The sequence below is a fragment of the Nicotiana sylvestris genome, chromosome 3 (assembly GCF_000393655.2).
Source record: "Nicotiana sylvestris chromosome 3, ASM39365v2, whole genome shotgun sequence".
Classification (NCBI taxonomy): domain Eukaryota; kingdom Viridiplantae; phylum Streptophyta; class Magnoliopsida; order Solanales; family Solanaceae; genus Nicotiana; species Nicotiana sylvestris.
Window position 1 is genome coordinate 193,385,255 of NC_091059.1, and position 15,070 is coordinate 193,400,324.

Consider the following 15,070-nt stretch of genomic DNA (forward strand, 5'->3'; position numbering starts at 1 on the left):
TTGTATTCGTCATCTTTTAAATACTTGTCCCTAAGATCTAAGGAGCGCTCATAGAACCAAACACATAATGGATATGGAAATCCGACTACAATATACTCAGTCGCAATGGTTTTGTCCTTGCTGTCAAAAACATGTTTTATTGAGGTAATAAAGCCTCTCATAAGACGCATTACCCCAAGGATAATTAACACAAGCCTCATCGTCTTCAACAATAGCTGCATACTCCTCTAACACAGTTGATTCATGTTTTCTTCCGAACAAAATAGACTCCACAATAAGAATTTTCATAAGCTTCACAGCATCTTCATCACTCTCGCATACGTGTTTGAAATTCACATCATTCTTTTTAATTTGATTCCGTATCATATACTCTTGAATGTCCTTCAAGGTCACACCCTTAGACTTCCCAAAATAGCGCTTCAGAATCTTACTATCTCGTTTAATTGATTTTTCAATATTATGTGTTGTGATCCTTAAACCGCTCATAATGTGAAAGTCTTCAAGGTTGAATGACAAATCACAACCAAAAATCTTGAAACTAATGGAATCTCATCCATTGGTGAATATGCGAGAAATAATCAAACAATAAACCAACTTCATGCTGCAATGGAAATTCTCCATAGCAATGATATACCGAAATGTACCATTATACAACTTCTCTTGTTGTGCAGGAGTCAAGAAAGATGTAATTAAACCCTTTAAATCATGGTTTCCCTTTCAGCAAGCACGATAGTTAAACCAATCTCGAAACTCATAATATCTCTCCCCTGATTTTGTAGGTACAACAACAGAGACTAAATGAGCTTTGAGTATTCTAGGTGCTTTGGATTTCATAGATGCCATCTGTTGAAAAAAATTACAGGTGGGAAAAATAACTTCAGAACCTTATGACTTAATTTATGTTTTATAGCTTTGATAACTTCATACCAGATCAAAAAAATTATTAAAAACTTCAGAACAATCTGACTTAAGTTATATTTTAAAAGTTATATTTTAAAACCTTCTAACTTCAGACTTTACAGACTTAAGTTATGCTTGAAGTATTATAAGCTTTAGACTTTAATATCATCATCTATTTGAGTTTCAAAATTTTAAAAAATTTCAACGTCTCCAAAAATCATCGAAGAATATATAGCATTTTCGTCAAAAGTACAAACACAATTTCAAAAAACATAAAACACTATTTCATAAAAGTAAAACCTATAAAACTAATGCACTGATCAAAGTAAAATCTAGGAAGCTATTTTAGCACAAATAAAAAACAAAATTAAATCATAAAACTAATCCTAAATTAAAATCCCATCCACAGCTAATACAATGTACAAAAGCAATCATTAAAATCGTACCTGTGATTATACTTAATTTTGTTAGAAAAAAAAACAGTTGCAAAATCAAGCAGAGTGCAATGGCAAAAACCGTTTGATTTCAAAGAATGATAAAAAACCGCGAAGAAGGAGAGAGAGATAGAGACAAGAGACAATATGCCGTATACTTGGAGAGAAATTAATTTTTTATTAAAGAAGGGCAAAATCTTCTATTTAAAATGCTTTTAACAAAAAATCGAATATGGATGCAACGAAAAAATAAAATGGGTACAAGTTTAAAAAGGACGACCAAGTAGCAGGGGCGTATGCAGGAATTTTTGTAAGCGGTGTCGAAATTTATAAAAGAACTGGAATGTTACTTTGATTATCATACTTTTAGACAAGAAATAACCTTAGTTTATTAGTTTTGTTGAGTCTTAAGTTAAAAAAGATTTTGAATTCAATTCTACTTCATCACAATTTTTAACTACAAAGGCTCTCTCAAATATTTACAAAAGAAAAATGTGTTAGTTGAGGTTTGAACCTTTGACCTCTTAGAGCAAAATCAAGCACAAAACCAACACTCCAAGGCACAATTTATGTCAAGTGATGTCATTTTTTCTTACTTATCCGTTTTCGTACAGTATTAATACATATATTTAGTAAAATTTTCTGACGAAGCGGTGTCACATGACACCGCTTGAGGAAGCGTGCATCCGCCCCTGCCAAGTAGGGCACCCCATGCAATTTTTACGTTTTATACTATCATACAACTATTCCCTACAGATTCCCCCTCCAACCCCAAAAAAATTAAAAAAAAATAAGAATTATATGGGTGAAATTGTCTCTCTTTTAATATTATAAAGATAATTGATTTTGATTAAGCAAGATTTGCTTTTAAAATAAAAAGTCAACTTTTGGCTTGGAAATTTTTTAGCAGTATAATAGCCCGTCTAGCCAAAAGTACTTTTTTTTTTTTGGCCAAAAGCACCTTTTGAGGAGAAGCAAAAGCAGTTTTGGAGAAGCAGAAAAAAGTAGCTTCTCTCCAAAAACACTTTTTTGAGAAGCACTTTTGAGAAAAATACACTTAGAAGCAGTTTTTTAAAGCTTGGCCAAACACTAATTGCTGTTCAGAACTGTGTTTTAAACGGCAGAATTGGGACTCGTCCGGGACTCGCCCCGGGGCGGAGCACTCGTAAACGCTCCTGGGCTTATGTGTGGGGCTTAGTTCCGTGAGACTTACGCCTCGGTTGTGAGCACCTAATTTTTGATAATATTTAATTTTTTATCACTTCTTCTATGAAAATATTTTATGGGTTTTAACCTACAATTTTTAGCTTTGTTATACTTTTTATTATAGGGTAAAAATATAAATTTAAAAGGTGAATTATTACTATTAATATTATTTTATTTTTATTTTTATTTTAAAATAATAAAAAAATTCCGAAAAAATATTAATTTTTTTTAAATTTTCAGGAGTGATTTAAAAAATAAGAAAAAGGAAAGTATTGAATAAAAAAAATAAAAGTAAAAGTAGGTGGAATTCTCTTTTAAAAAGTAAAAGAAAGTAGAAAATTAAAAAAATAAAAGTAAAGTTTTGTGGAAATTTTAAAAAAATAAAAAGTAAAAGAAAGTTGGAATTAAAAAACAAATATAAAGGTATCTGAAAATTAAAAAAATTTAAAGTAAAAGAAAGTAGCATTTTTAAAAGAAAAGCAAAAGAAAGTGGATTGTTTTTTTAAGAAAAGTTAAATAAGTGGAATTCTCTTTTAAAAAGTAAAAAAGTGGGATTTTAAATAAGATAAAAGTAATTAAAGTTGGAATTTAAAAAATAAAAGTAAAGAAAGGTGGAATTTCTTTTTATAAAAAAAATAAAAGCAATTTGTAAGTGGGATTTCTTTTAATTAAAAAATAATAAAATATTTTTTTAAAAAAATCTGAAAAGTCTCGAAAATTTTGCTATAAATAGAAGAGAAAATTTGAGAAGAAATCAGAAAGGAAAAAAAAAAGAAGAGAGGGGGAGGAGAGAAATTTAGGTTGAAAATTTTTATTAATTTTTTCTTTTAATATTTCGGGCCTTGAATCTTGGGTTTGAAGAAGAGTTGATAGTGATTTTGTTGTTGCTGCCGTATTGACTCTACAACTTTCAGATTTTATTCATTTGAATTCACTCTCTTGTAGGTATGTAATTCAAGCTCTTGAGTTAAAAAATGTCGGAGCATCTTTATTGAAGCAGAAGCAAATTGATTTGGTTCTTTTGATAAAGTTTCTTTCGTATTTAATCTGTTCGCATGAATGATGTTTCTTTGATTGAGTGAATTGAGATTTGCAAATGTTAACGTTATTTTAGTATGTTCATGACTCTGTCTCTTTTTTTTTTCTTTTTTTTTCTTGGCTCATGACTTGTAACCAGCATGTATTGTTTTCTTTACATTTAGATTTCAAGCTCATGTAGCACCATGTTCATATTTTGAAATTTAAAGAAGTATGTGAAGTTGAACAATTTGTCAACATTAAGATGTAAAAAAATAGATTGCGTTAGTGGAAGGATCTTATCTTCAGTTTATGTTATTGGCTGCATATTTTCTTAAATTAACCATGTGAAGATTTAACTTCCTCTGCTTCAAAATGGTACCGTAGAAGTTATAGTGATGATACTACAACTTTCTCTTTAGCATAGTGTTAAATAAATTAATTACTTTAAGTGTTCTTTGTTATAATCAAGTTTAAAATGCATTTTTGTATGTCCATGTTTGTTTTGTTCCTTCTGGTTCATCCGAATAGTTCTCAGCATGGTTTTTTTTTGTGCTCATATGGTCATTTAAAATTCATTATTTTGTTATAAAATTTTGTTAGTTTCTTTCTAGAATTTGAAAACGAAAGTCGGTCTTTTGAAGATGATATGGAGATGAACCCATAACTGGTACCTGTCTTTTGTTATTTTCACATAAATGCCAACTCCACCTTTCTGAATTGTAGTATGCTATAACAAAAGGCTCCAGTGATATATATGTAGTTAACCCATTTCTTTAGGCCTTTTGTACTTATCAATTTATACCACTCCATCCACAATAAAACATCAAAACTCATGACCCTCATTTAATTAATTTTAAATCCTTAGAATTCGAGGCATGCCATTTAGCGAATTTTCTATGGCCCTCGCAAAGTTGAAAAATGCGTAGTTGCTTTAGGCGCGTAATTTAAAATTACCTTCCTAAACTCGGGTGTGCATTTCATGTGACCCAAATCCAAATCCCAACAACGTTAAATAAAATATGTCGTGGACCGCGAGTGCATTTATGTGACGTGGTTCAAGACATATTTTAAATGACGTTGCAATCTTCATAAAAATGAATAAGAGCGGTTACTAAGTTAAAACTGAACCATAGGCACATGTATTAAAATCAGATAATAAGCCAATTATAATAGTTGAGCGACCGTGCTAGAACCACGGAACCCGAAAATGCCTAACACCTTCTCCCGGGTTAACAAAATTCCTTACCCGGATTTCTGTGTTCGCGAACTGTAAAACAGAGTCAATCTTTTTCTCGATTCGGGATTTGAACCGGTGACTTGGGACACCATAAATTATCCCAAGTGGCGACTCTGAATTTTTAATAATAAATAAATCCCGTTTCGATTGTCACTTTAAGTTGGAAAAAACTCCCTTATACCCTTTTCGGGGTGTAGGAAAAAAGGAGGTGTGACAGCCTGACGACTCTGCTGGGGACTGGAACCCAGAACTTCTGGTTGAGAGTTCGAGAATTCGAGCTTGGAATAATTGTTATAATTGGCTTTGTTTATTATCTGATTTTTACATGTTTGGGCCTAATGTGCTAAATGCTGCTTTTACTGCTTTGATATTATCTGAACTGTATATAAACTGCTACGAAACCCTTCTCTTCTCACCTTCGGGGATGTGCTCGCTGGTCGAGACTCCCTATTCTGTTAGTGTCATACCTTGAAATAAGAAAGAGGCTCGGACAAGATACTAAGCCGGATGGTCTTTTGGTTCCCGGTACGTAGCCCCCTCCTCGGCTCGAGTTGTCCGCTCGGGTACACAGTCTAGAACAAATACCCAGGCTTTGAACCTAGAATAAATCAGCTTCATGCCGGATCCCTAATAGGAACGTTTGTGTGCATCATGTGCATTTGACTTTGGAGGCTCAACACAGGGGTTGGGTCTGTCTAGGACAGGTGTACCAAAAATGAAAAAGACCATCCTGATGCATCTTACTTGCTACTTGTGCATTTATTTGCTTCGGACTTGCATGCTGACCGACTTTTGAATATTTTGAGGAAAGAGAAATAGCAGTATGAGGGTTAAAGAGAGTTAATCACCTGTTTTGAAAAAAAATCAATGTCCAAATAGTGCCGAAACTCTGCCGATTTTTTGAGAATTTTTTTTTTTAAAAAAAAAAAGAAAAAAAGGAGAAGGAAAAGAAAAAAGATTTGTTTTCAAAAATAGTTTATTTATTTTTCCAATAAAATGAAAAAAGAATCTTGTTTTCAAAAAATAGTTTGTTTTATTTGCCGAACTACGTCAGTTTGATTCTCACAGGGTGTGGGATACGTAGGCAACCCTCATCGGGTCCAACTTCTTTTTGCCAAGAATAGCCCAAAACGAAAAAAAATAATAATAATTTATTTTACTGTAAATAGGTAAGGTGATGCCATTTTTATCAAAAATAGTCGAATGTTCCCGAAAGGGACGACGGAAGGCCGATTTCGCATAAACAACCACCTTTGGTCTTTTTCCAATTTTTGGCCAGTTAGCAGGTACAACCTTAAAATCTCCATTCGGAAGTGCTGAAAGGCCGTATTTGCAAAGTTGGGCTTTTGGTTTTAGAAAAAAAAATATGAAAAAGGGTCAGTTTTGATTCAAAATAGAGTAAATCATGATTAATCACCTTAATAAATGTGCAGAATGAGCACAAGCCAGAATTTACCAGTAACAATTATGAACAAGATCCCTTTGGAGTTGCACATGTGGTGGGATGACTTAGGCAAATCAGGGCGAGACACGGTCAATCTATACTTGGGAGGCCTCTCTGGGTTGCTGAAAATTAATCCAGAGGGGATATCATAAAGGCATTGGTCACATTCTGGGACCCGACTCACAACGTATTTGATTTCTCAAATTTTGAACTTACCCCAACATTGGAAGAAATAACCGGATATATTGGGGGTCCCAAAGTTCCTCTGAGACACCAGTAACTAATTGCTCTGAGGGCCATAGCCGTGCACAAGTTCCTAGACTCTTTGAAAATAAGTAAGGAGGTCCACAACTCGGACTTGACAACTGGTTTTTGTACTTTGCAGTTTATATACAACAGATATGGTCATATAGGGGGGTTCAATAAGCCGGAAAACAAAATCTACAGCAAGGGAAACCACCTTAAGTGGGAAGAACACAAATGTTTTGCATTTATGGTGGTCTTTTTGGGACTTTTGGTGTTTCCTAGAAAAGATGGGAATATTGACATACGAGCAACTGGGGTTGTCAGCACTTTGTTTACTCAGGCAAACAACACCCTCGCACCCATGATAGTAGCTGAAATCTTTCGCGCTCTCACAGCCTGTAAAGCCGGGGGAGACTTTTTTGAGGGGTGCAACGTGTTGCTGCAGATGTGGATGATCGAACACCTATGCCGTCGTCCTCAATTTATGAGTTATGGGTCGACAAAGAAAACATGTATAGAGGAAATTTCTACGAGGGTTGATGAAATCAGCTTGCCAGAAAGGGTCACAGAGTGGATAGCGCGCCTCCGTTCCGTCACTACAAGCCAAATAGAGTGGACATTTGGATGACTTCCTGTGGATGAAATCATATATATGCCAGCCACTAGACCCCATTTCCTTTTGATGGGACTCAGGAGTATCCAGCCCTATGACCCGTATCGAGTTTTGAGGCAGTTGGGGAGATGCCAAATAGTTTCGAAAGATGAAGATCTTAGTGGCCAAGTGGTCGAGATAGGGCCTAACGGACAATTTCACGAAGCAGCAGTCCGCCAAATTTGGAACGAGTGTCAATACTTAACGGCAAATACATGTGTACGTGATCGGTCCAAAGGTGAAGTTTCGCCGGGATACCTTGCTTGGTATAGGAGAGAAATCAAGTTTGGGAGTCCGGCCAAGAGACCCCATCTCCAGGAGTTCGTCGAGGCGTCGCAAGAACAATGGGATTGGTTGGCTAAAGAACATGAGTACAGGGCCACAATAGGCAGATTGGAGAAGCAAGTCATGGAGTTGCAGTTTGAGAAAAATCTGCAGGCCGCCGCAGATGAGGGGGAGAAAAAGAAACTAGCTAAAGAAAATGAGGCCCTTCGAGCCCATATTCAAAAGATGAAAATAGCTGCAAAAAACCCCGCCCGAAGTGCCAAAGATGAAAAACTTATAGATAACCTGAGGCGGAAAGTGGGTGAATATAATTTTGATCTGAACAAAGCAGAAAGTGAATTAACCAGGGCTCGAAAACAATTGGCCGAAAACTCGGCAGAACGAGCACGTCTAGTTAAGCAGCTGAAAGAAAAGTATGACAATGAGGTTGTAGGGCTAAAGAAAATGGTCATCTCCATAGAAAACAAAATGATCAAACAGGCAAAAGACTTCAGGGTTGAAAGGGAACATTATTATACGGCCTTGGCGCAATTAGAAATAGACTTGCAACAACTTCAGGAGCAGAATCATGTGGCCGACCAAACTTTGGAAGCCAAGGCCCAGCAAATTGGGCGTTTGTTACAAGAAAAAGGCGTCATAAGAGAAAGAATTAGAAACATCGCCGACTACGACGTTATGAAGTGCCAGATCTGTGAGGATATGACTCGCACTACCTTCTTCGCAGCAGTGATGACATTTGTTAAGCAGATAATGAGTGACTTGGACTGACTTCAAAGGGATCTTGCATATAGGCCTGCGGCGAGACCGGATGATGTCCCGCGGGCACCAGGAGCATTGATGTATTCATGATTTCTCATGAAGTCTGTATTTCCGTTTCGGTTAAAGTCTGTCAGTCATGTTGAGTTTGTATTTTCTTTCTGTTCTGTATTTCCTTTTGTTGGAGTATGATAGCTTCTTTTCGGAGTCTGTATTATATCTTTGCATCAAAATCTGTTAGTCTTTTGGAATTTGTTAGTTTTGAGTTTTGTAATGGAAGCATTTGTTTTTTTAGAGCTGTTTACTTGTGCACTTATCTGCTAGAACTACGCACGGTCTGATTCATGCGGGGACATGATACATAGGCAATCTCTATAGGATTCGACCACCACTAATAAGAAAAGGGGGAAATGAAAAATAAATAAAGGAGGATAGAATAAAGGAAGCTTAAAAGAAGGGGCACAATTATGAGAGGCTAGAATGACGCTCGCAACCCAAGCAAATGCATGATAGAAAATGGTTAATTGCCTAGGTGCATTGCATCCCAACGTGTAATTGCATATGTGTTAAACTCTAAAAACTAATAAGTTTGTTGTTCTTATAGAGAATTCAAGCAATTAGTTTATCTAGAGGATACTGGCACATTATCATTACCAAACCAGATCAAAAGGACCAATACCAGAAATCATGTCTATCCTGGATGTCGACACAAGTGTTGAGGTAGAGGAGTTGGACGTCAGTAAAATGAAAGAGGAGATACTCAAACTTAAGCAACAGATGGCCGAGATGTATCAGGCCTGGTCTAAAGGACAATCACCCCTAGCTTACCCTGCTAACCCTACTTCCACCCCACCACCGGCTCAGGCTCAGGATCATCCTACCATCGATCCAAGTTTTCCCATTTACCAACATTACCATGGCACTACTTCTCATATGCCACAAGCTCCACTACCAAAATCAATTCCATACCCCCTCCGCCAGTCACCCTTGTCTTTGTGGCATCTCCACCAGCTGCACTCCATAGATCCTCGAGTGAGCCTATGTTCCAAGCTCAGGACAACCAGTACTACCCCCGGAGCCCACCTTCAAAGCTCCCGAAACCTACCCCTATAATCCACGTTCTGATCTCCCGAGAGAAGTTGAGAGACCAGCCAAAAATCCCGAACATGAGGAGATGTTCAGGAAAGTTAAGAGCCTAGAACAGTCATTCCGGGACATGCGAGGATTAGGAGGTCAAGTAAGTGTGGCCTACAAGGACCTATGTCTGTTTCCAAATGTGCAATTGCCGCCAGGTTTCAAGATGCCCATGTTTGATCTATACAATGGGAACGGTGATCCAGGAGCACACTTAAGAGGTTTTTGCAGTAAGATGAGAGGAGCCGGAGGAAAAGATGAATTGTTAATGGCTTACTTCAGTCAGAGTTTGAGTGGATTAGCATTGGAATGGTACACCCGCCAAGATCACGGAAGATGGTACACATGGGATGATCTAGCACAAGCGTTCGCTTGTCACTTCCAGTATAATCTTGAGATCATTCCAGACCGACTGTCCTTGCCTAAACTGGAGAAGAAGCACAATGAAAGCTTCAGAGAATATGGTTTCCGATGGAGGGAGCAGGCAGCAAGGGTAGATTCCCCAATGAAAGAGAGCGAGATGGTTGATTACTTTTTGCAGGTTTTATAGCCAACCTACTTTGGTCATTTGGTGTCCGCAATCAACAATTCTTTTAATGAAATTGTAAAAATGGGAGGCATGGTCGAGGAGGGACTTAAGTCCAACAAGATCATAAGTTATTCAGCAATCAAGGCAATCACCCAGGCCATCCAAAACGGCATTGGGGGTGTACTTGGGAAAAAGAAGAAAGAAGATGTTGCGACAATTGAGTCCGGATCCTGGTTCGGATCTAGAGGCCTATCAACCTACTATAACCAATCCCGACCCTACCACCAAAATTACCCCTACACTCCATATAGCCCTTCACAACAATACTACTCACCGCCAGATCCCTATTTTCCCGTCCATCAGGCACAAACCTATACCCAAACCCCGGCACACGCACAATAGCGTGCGCCGGTTCCACAAAATCCATACCCAACTCCACAAAACACATATCCACCCCCAAGAGCCTACAGAAATCCCCCCGGAACGGGTTTCCGACCAAGCCAAGCCTTCAAGAATGAGAGGTTATAGAAGCAAAAGACTTTCACTCTACTGGGGGAATCGTATACCAGTCTTTTCCACAGGTTGAGGCAGTTGGGCATGCTGAATCCAATTGATCCTAAAATACCAAATCCCCCTCCTAGAAATCTTGACCACTCGGTGAGTTATGAGTACTGTTCAGGGGCCCCTAGGCATGATACAGAGAAGTGTTGGAAACTGAAAACAGCTGTGCAAGAGCTTATTGATACTCATCGGATCGAGGTCCAGGCCCTAGAAACACCAAATATCAATCATAATCCACTGCCAGCTCACCATGAGACCCATATGATTGAGTTGGTACACAAAGGAGAGGAGCCTAAGAAACCCTCGCAGATGGTAATGATGATCCGTTCCAGCGAAACCAATTCAAAGGAGAAGGTAACCAGTGGGAAATCAGTGGTCCAGTTGAAAGGGGTAGACAATAAGCCAGTTGTGGTAGCCGAGAAAGGGTCGTCAAGCACTGTTGCAGTGAAACCAGAGAAAGCTAAAGTGGTAGTACTAGGGGTTGCAAGTAAACCTGTTGTGGTTGTGAAGGGTGCTCGCACAGAGCCTATTATTATAAAACCAGTAACTCAGCTTCCAGTGATCAACAACAAGACTGTTACTTGGAATTATGAACGGGTGACAGTGATTTACAAAGGGAAAGAAATCAAAGAAGAAGTTTGTGAAGCACAAGGTTTGACTCGCTCAGGAAGGTGTTTCACTCCAGAGGAGTTAAGAAGAGCTAAAGATAATCCAACGCCGGTAAAGAAAGCTGTAACTAAAGAAGAGGCAGAGGAATTTTTGAGGAAAATGAAAGTGCATAACTATTCTGTTGTAGAGTAGTTGAGGAAAACGCCCGCTCATATCTCATTGCTCTCATTGCTCTCATTGCTAATCCATTCAGATGAGCACCGTCAGTCACTGATGAAAATCTTGAATGAGGCCCATGTCCCCGACAAGATCTCGGTAAACCATCTGGAAAAGATAGCCAAAAAGATTTTTGAAGTAAACATAGTCACTTTTTTCGATGATGAATTGCCCATAGAGGGTACTGAGCATAACAAAGCCCTTTACCTTACAGTGAAATGTGAGGATTCCGTGGTTACCCGGGTATTGATTGACAATGGTTCAAGTGCGAACATCTGTCCTCTCTCCACTCTAAGCAAGCTGAAAGTAGAAGATGAGAGGATCCATAAGAATAGTATCTGTGTGCGGGGATTTGACAGCGGGTGCAAAGACTCCGTCGGGGACATAATGTTGGAGCTGACTATAGGTCCAGTAGAATTCACAATGGAATTCCAAGTTCTGGATATAGCTATTTCCTACAATTTGCTATTAGGGCGACCGTGGATTCACGCCGCTAAAGCAGTACCATCAACACTCCATCAGATGGTCAAGTTTGAATGGGACAGACAGGAAATAGTTGTGCACTGCGAAGATAATTTTTGCGCTCACAGCAACACCATTGTGCCATTCATTAAAATGGAAGATGACAAGGGACCATGGGTCTGCCAAGTTTCTGATGCAATGTCAGTTGAGAAAGTTCTAAAAGGGAAGTGTATCCCATATCCAAAGATAACCGCCGCATCAGTCATGGTAGCGTATGAAATGCTGAAGAATGGTTTTGTACCAGGAAAGGGTTTGGGATCAGCTCTGCAAGGCATCATACAGCTCGTGTCTCTTCCTGAAAACTTGGGAACATTTGGTATGGGATTCAAGCCCACATCCGCAGACATAAAAAGAGCCAGGAAATTGAAACAGAGGGCATGGGTACTTCCAAAGCCAGTCCCACGTCTTTCCAGATCATTTGTCAAGTCCGGTACGAGGAGTCGCCCAATAACAGCAATTCCCAGTTCTGTGATTAATCCTGACAAGGAGTTAATTGAAAGATTTGAGAAGTTGTTAGACAATGTGAACATGGTGGAAATTGGAGAAGGTTCTAGCAACGCGAAAGTGCAATTTGTCGGGCCAAAAACAAAGCTTAATAATTGGAAGGCTACTCCTTTCCCTACTCGGAAGGAGTCTTGGTAGTTTTCTTTGATTTTCCTTTAAGTTTGTACGGATTATTCCAGGGTTGTAATCCAGATTTCATTTTTTTTTCCAGTCTGTTTGAGAGTGCAAACCTTGTTATCTTTTATCATTAAATGAAATACAATTTCCCTTTATTCATCATTCCTGATGGTTTTCCTTTTTGTTTTCTTTTCTTTTCTATACAGTTCTTTTTACGCTAGTTCTAATGACATGGCATGCATAAGGAATCCTCAGCCCAGTCTTAAAAATCAATCTGATTCTGAAATATTAGTTCAAGAAATAGATTGTGATTACGAATCAAAATATGATGATGAGGATGAAGCCTTCAAAGAGATTGGTAAGGAGTTAATTCACTTCGAAGAAAAACCCAAACCCAACCTAAATGATACAGAAGTCGTCAATTTAGGGGACACAGACAATGTCCGAGAGACTAAAATAAATGTCCACCTCGAGCCAGAGATCCGGGAAGAGTTAATCAAAGCACTCATCGAGTACAAAGATGTTTTTGCATGGTCATATGATGACATGCCGGGTTTGAGCACTGATTTAGTGGTCCACAAATTGCCTACTGATCCAGCATTCCCTCCCGTCAAGCAAAAGTTGAGGAAATTCAAAACTGATATGAGTGTGAAGATTAAAGAAGAAATTACCAAGCAGTTGGATGCAAAGTTTTTTCGGGTCACTCGATATCCAGTTTGGTTGGCTAATGTCGTGCCTATACCAAAAAAGGATGGCAAGATCAGAGTATGCGTCGATTACCACAATCTCAACAAAGCAAGTCCGAAGGATAACTTCCCACTACCCAATATCCACATTTTGATCGATAATTGTGCCAAGCATGAGATAGGATCTTTTGTGGATTGCTATGCCGGGTATCATCAGATTCTAATGGATGAAGAAGATGCAGAAAAGACGGCTTTCATTACGCCATGGGGGACTTATTGCTACAGGGTAATGCCATTTGGTTTGAAGAACGCTGGAGTAACTTACATGAGGGCCATGACTACCGTGTTTCATGATATGATACACAAGGATATTAAGGTATACGTAGATGATGTGATCATAAAATCAAAGCGTCAGGCCGACCACGTTGGGGATTTGAGGAATTCTTCCACAGGCTTCGCAGGTACAACCTCAAGCTTAACCCTGCCAAGTGTACTTTTGGTGTTCCATCCGGAAAGCTGTTGGGATTCATAGTCAGCCAGTGAGGCATCGAATTGGACCCATCAAAGATCAAAGCCATACAAGAATTGCCACCTCTGAGGAACAAGACTGAAGTGATGAGTCTGTTAGGAAGGTTGAACTACATTAACAGGTTTATTGCTCAGCTCACGACAACTTGTGAGCATATTTTCAATTTGCTTAAGAAGGACGCTGCGATCAAGTGGACTGATGAGTGTCAAGAAGCATTCAACGAGATAAAGGGGTACTTGTCTAACTCGCCTGTGCTGGTACCACCAGAACCAGGGAGACCTTTGATTCTTTACTTGATTGTCCTGGAAAATTCATTTGGCTGTGTACTGGGGCAGCATGATGTCACAGGTAGGAAAGAACAGGCCATCTACTATCTTAGCAAGAAGTTCACGGCTTATGAGGTTAAGTACACTCACCTGGAACGGACATGTTGCACCCTAACTTGGGTGGCATAGAAATTGAAACATTATTTGTCATCCTACACTACTTACCTCATTTTGCGCTTGGATCTATTGGAGTATATCTTTCAAAAGCCCATGCCGACAGGAAGACTTGCGAAGTGGAAGATTTTGCTCACAGAATTTGACATCATCTATGTGACTCGGACTGCGATGAAAGCCCAAGCATTGGCCGATCATTTGGCTAAGAACCCGGTTGATGAAGAGTATGAGCCACTGAGGACTTACTTTCCCAATGAAGAGGTGATGCATATTGACGAGCTAGAACAGGCTGAAAACCCAGGTTGGAAACTTTTCTTTGATGGGGCTGCTAATATGAAAGGATTGGGAATATGAGCCGTGCTTATTTCTAAAATAAGGCATCACTATCCTGTTACAGCTCAGCTTCGTTTTCATTGTACCAACAATATGGCTGAATACAAAGCATGCATTTTGGGTTTAAGGCTAGCTGCAAACATGGATGTCCAGGAAGTCTTGGTCTTAGGAGACTCGGATCTTCTGGTACATCAAATTCAAGGAGAATGGGAAACACGCGATTTGAAGCTCATACCATACCGACAATGTTTGCATGATCTTTGTCAACGGTTTCGATCAGTGGAGTTTAGGCATATTCCAAGGGTCCATAACGAGGTCGCTGATGCTTTGGCTACCCTAGCATCAATGTTGCAGCATCCGGACAAAGCCTATGTCGATCCTTTGCACATTCAAGTACGAAATCAGCATGCTTACTGCAACATGATTGAAGAAGAACTTGATGGCGAACCATGGTTTCATGATATCAAGGAGTACATCAGAATGGGGATATATCCAGTGCAAGACATGGGGGATCAAAAGAGAACAATTCGACGGTTGGCAAGTGGATTCTTCTTAAGTGGAAGAGTTTTGTATAAAAGAACACCAGACCTTGGATTGTTAAGATGCATATATGCTAGACAAGCTACGACTGTCATGTCCGAAGTACATTCAGGAGTCTGCGGACCACATATGAGTGGATATGTGCTGGCAAAGAAAATTCTCCGAGCAGG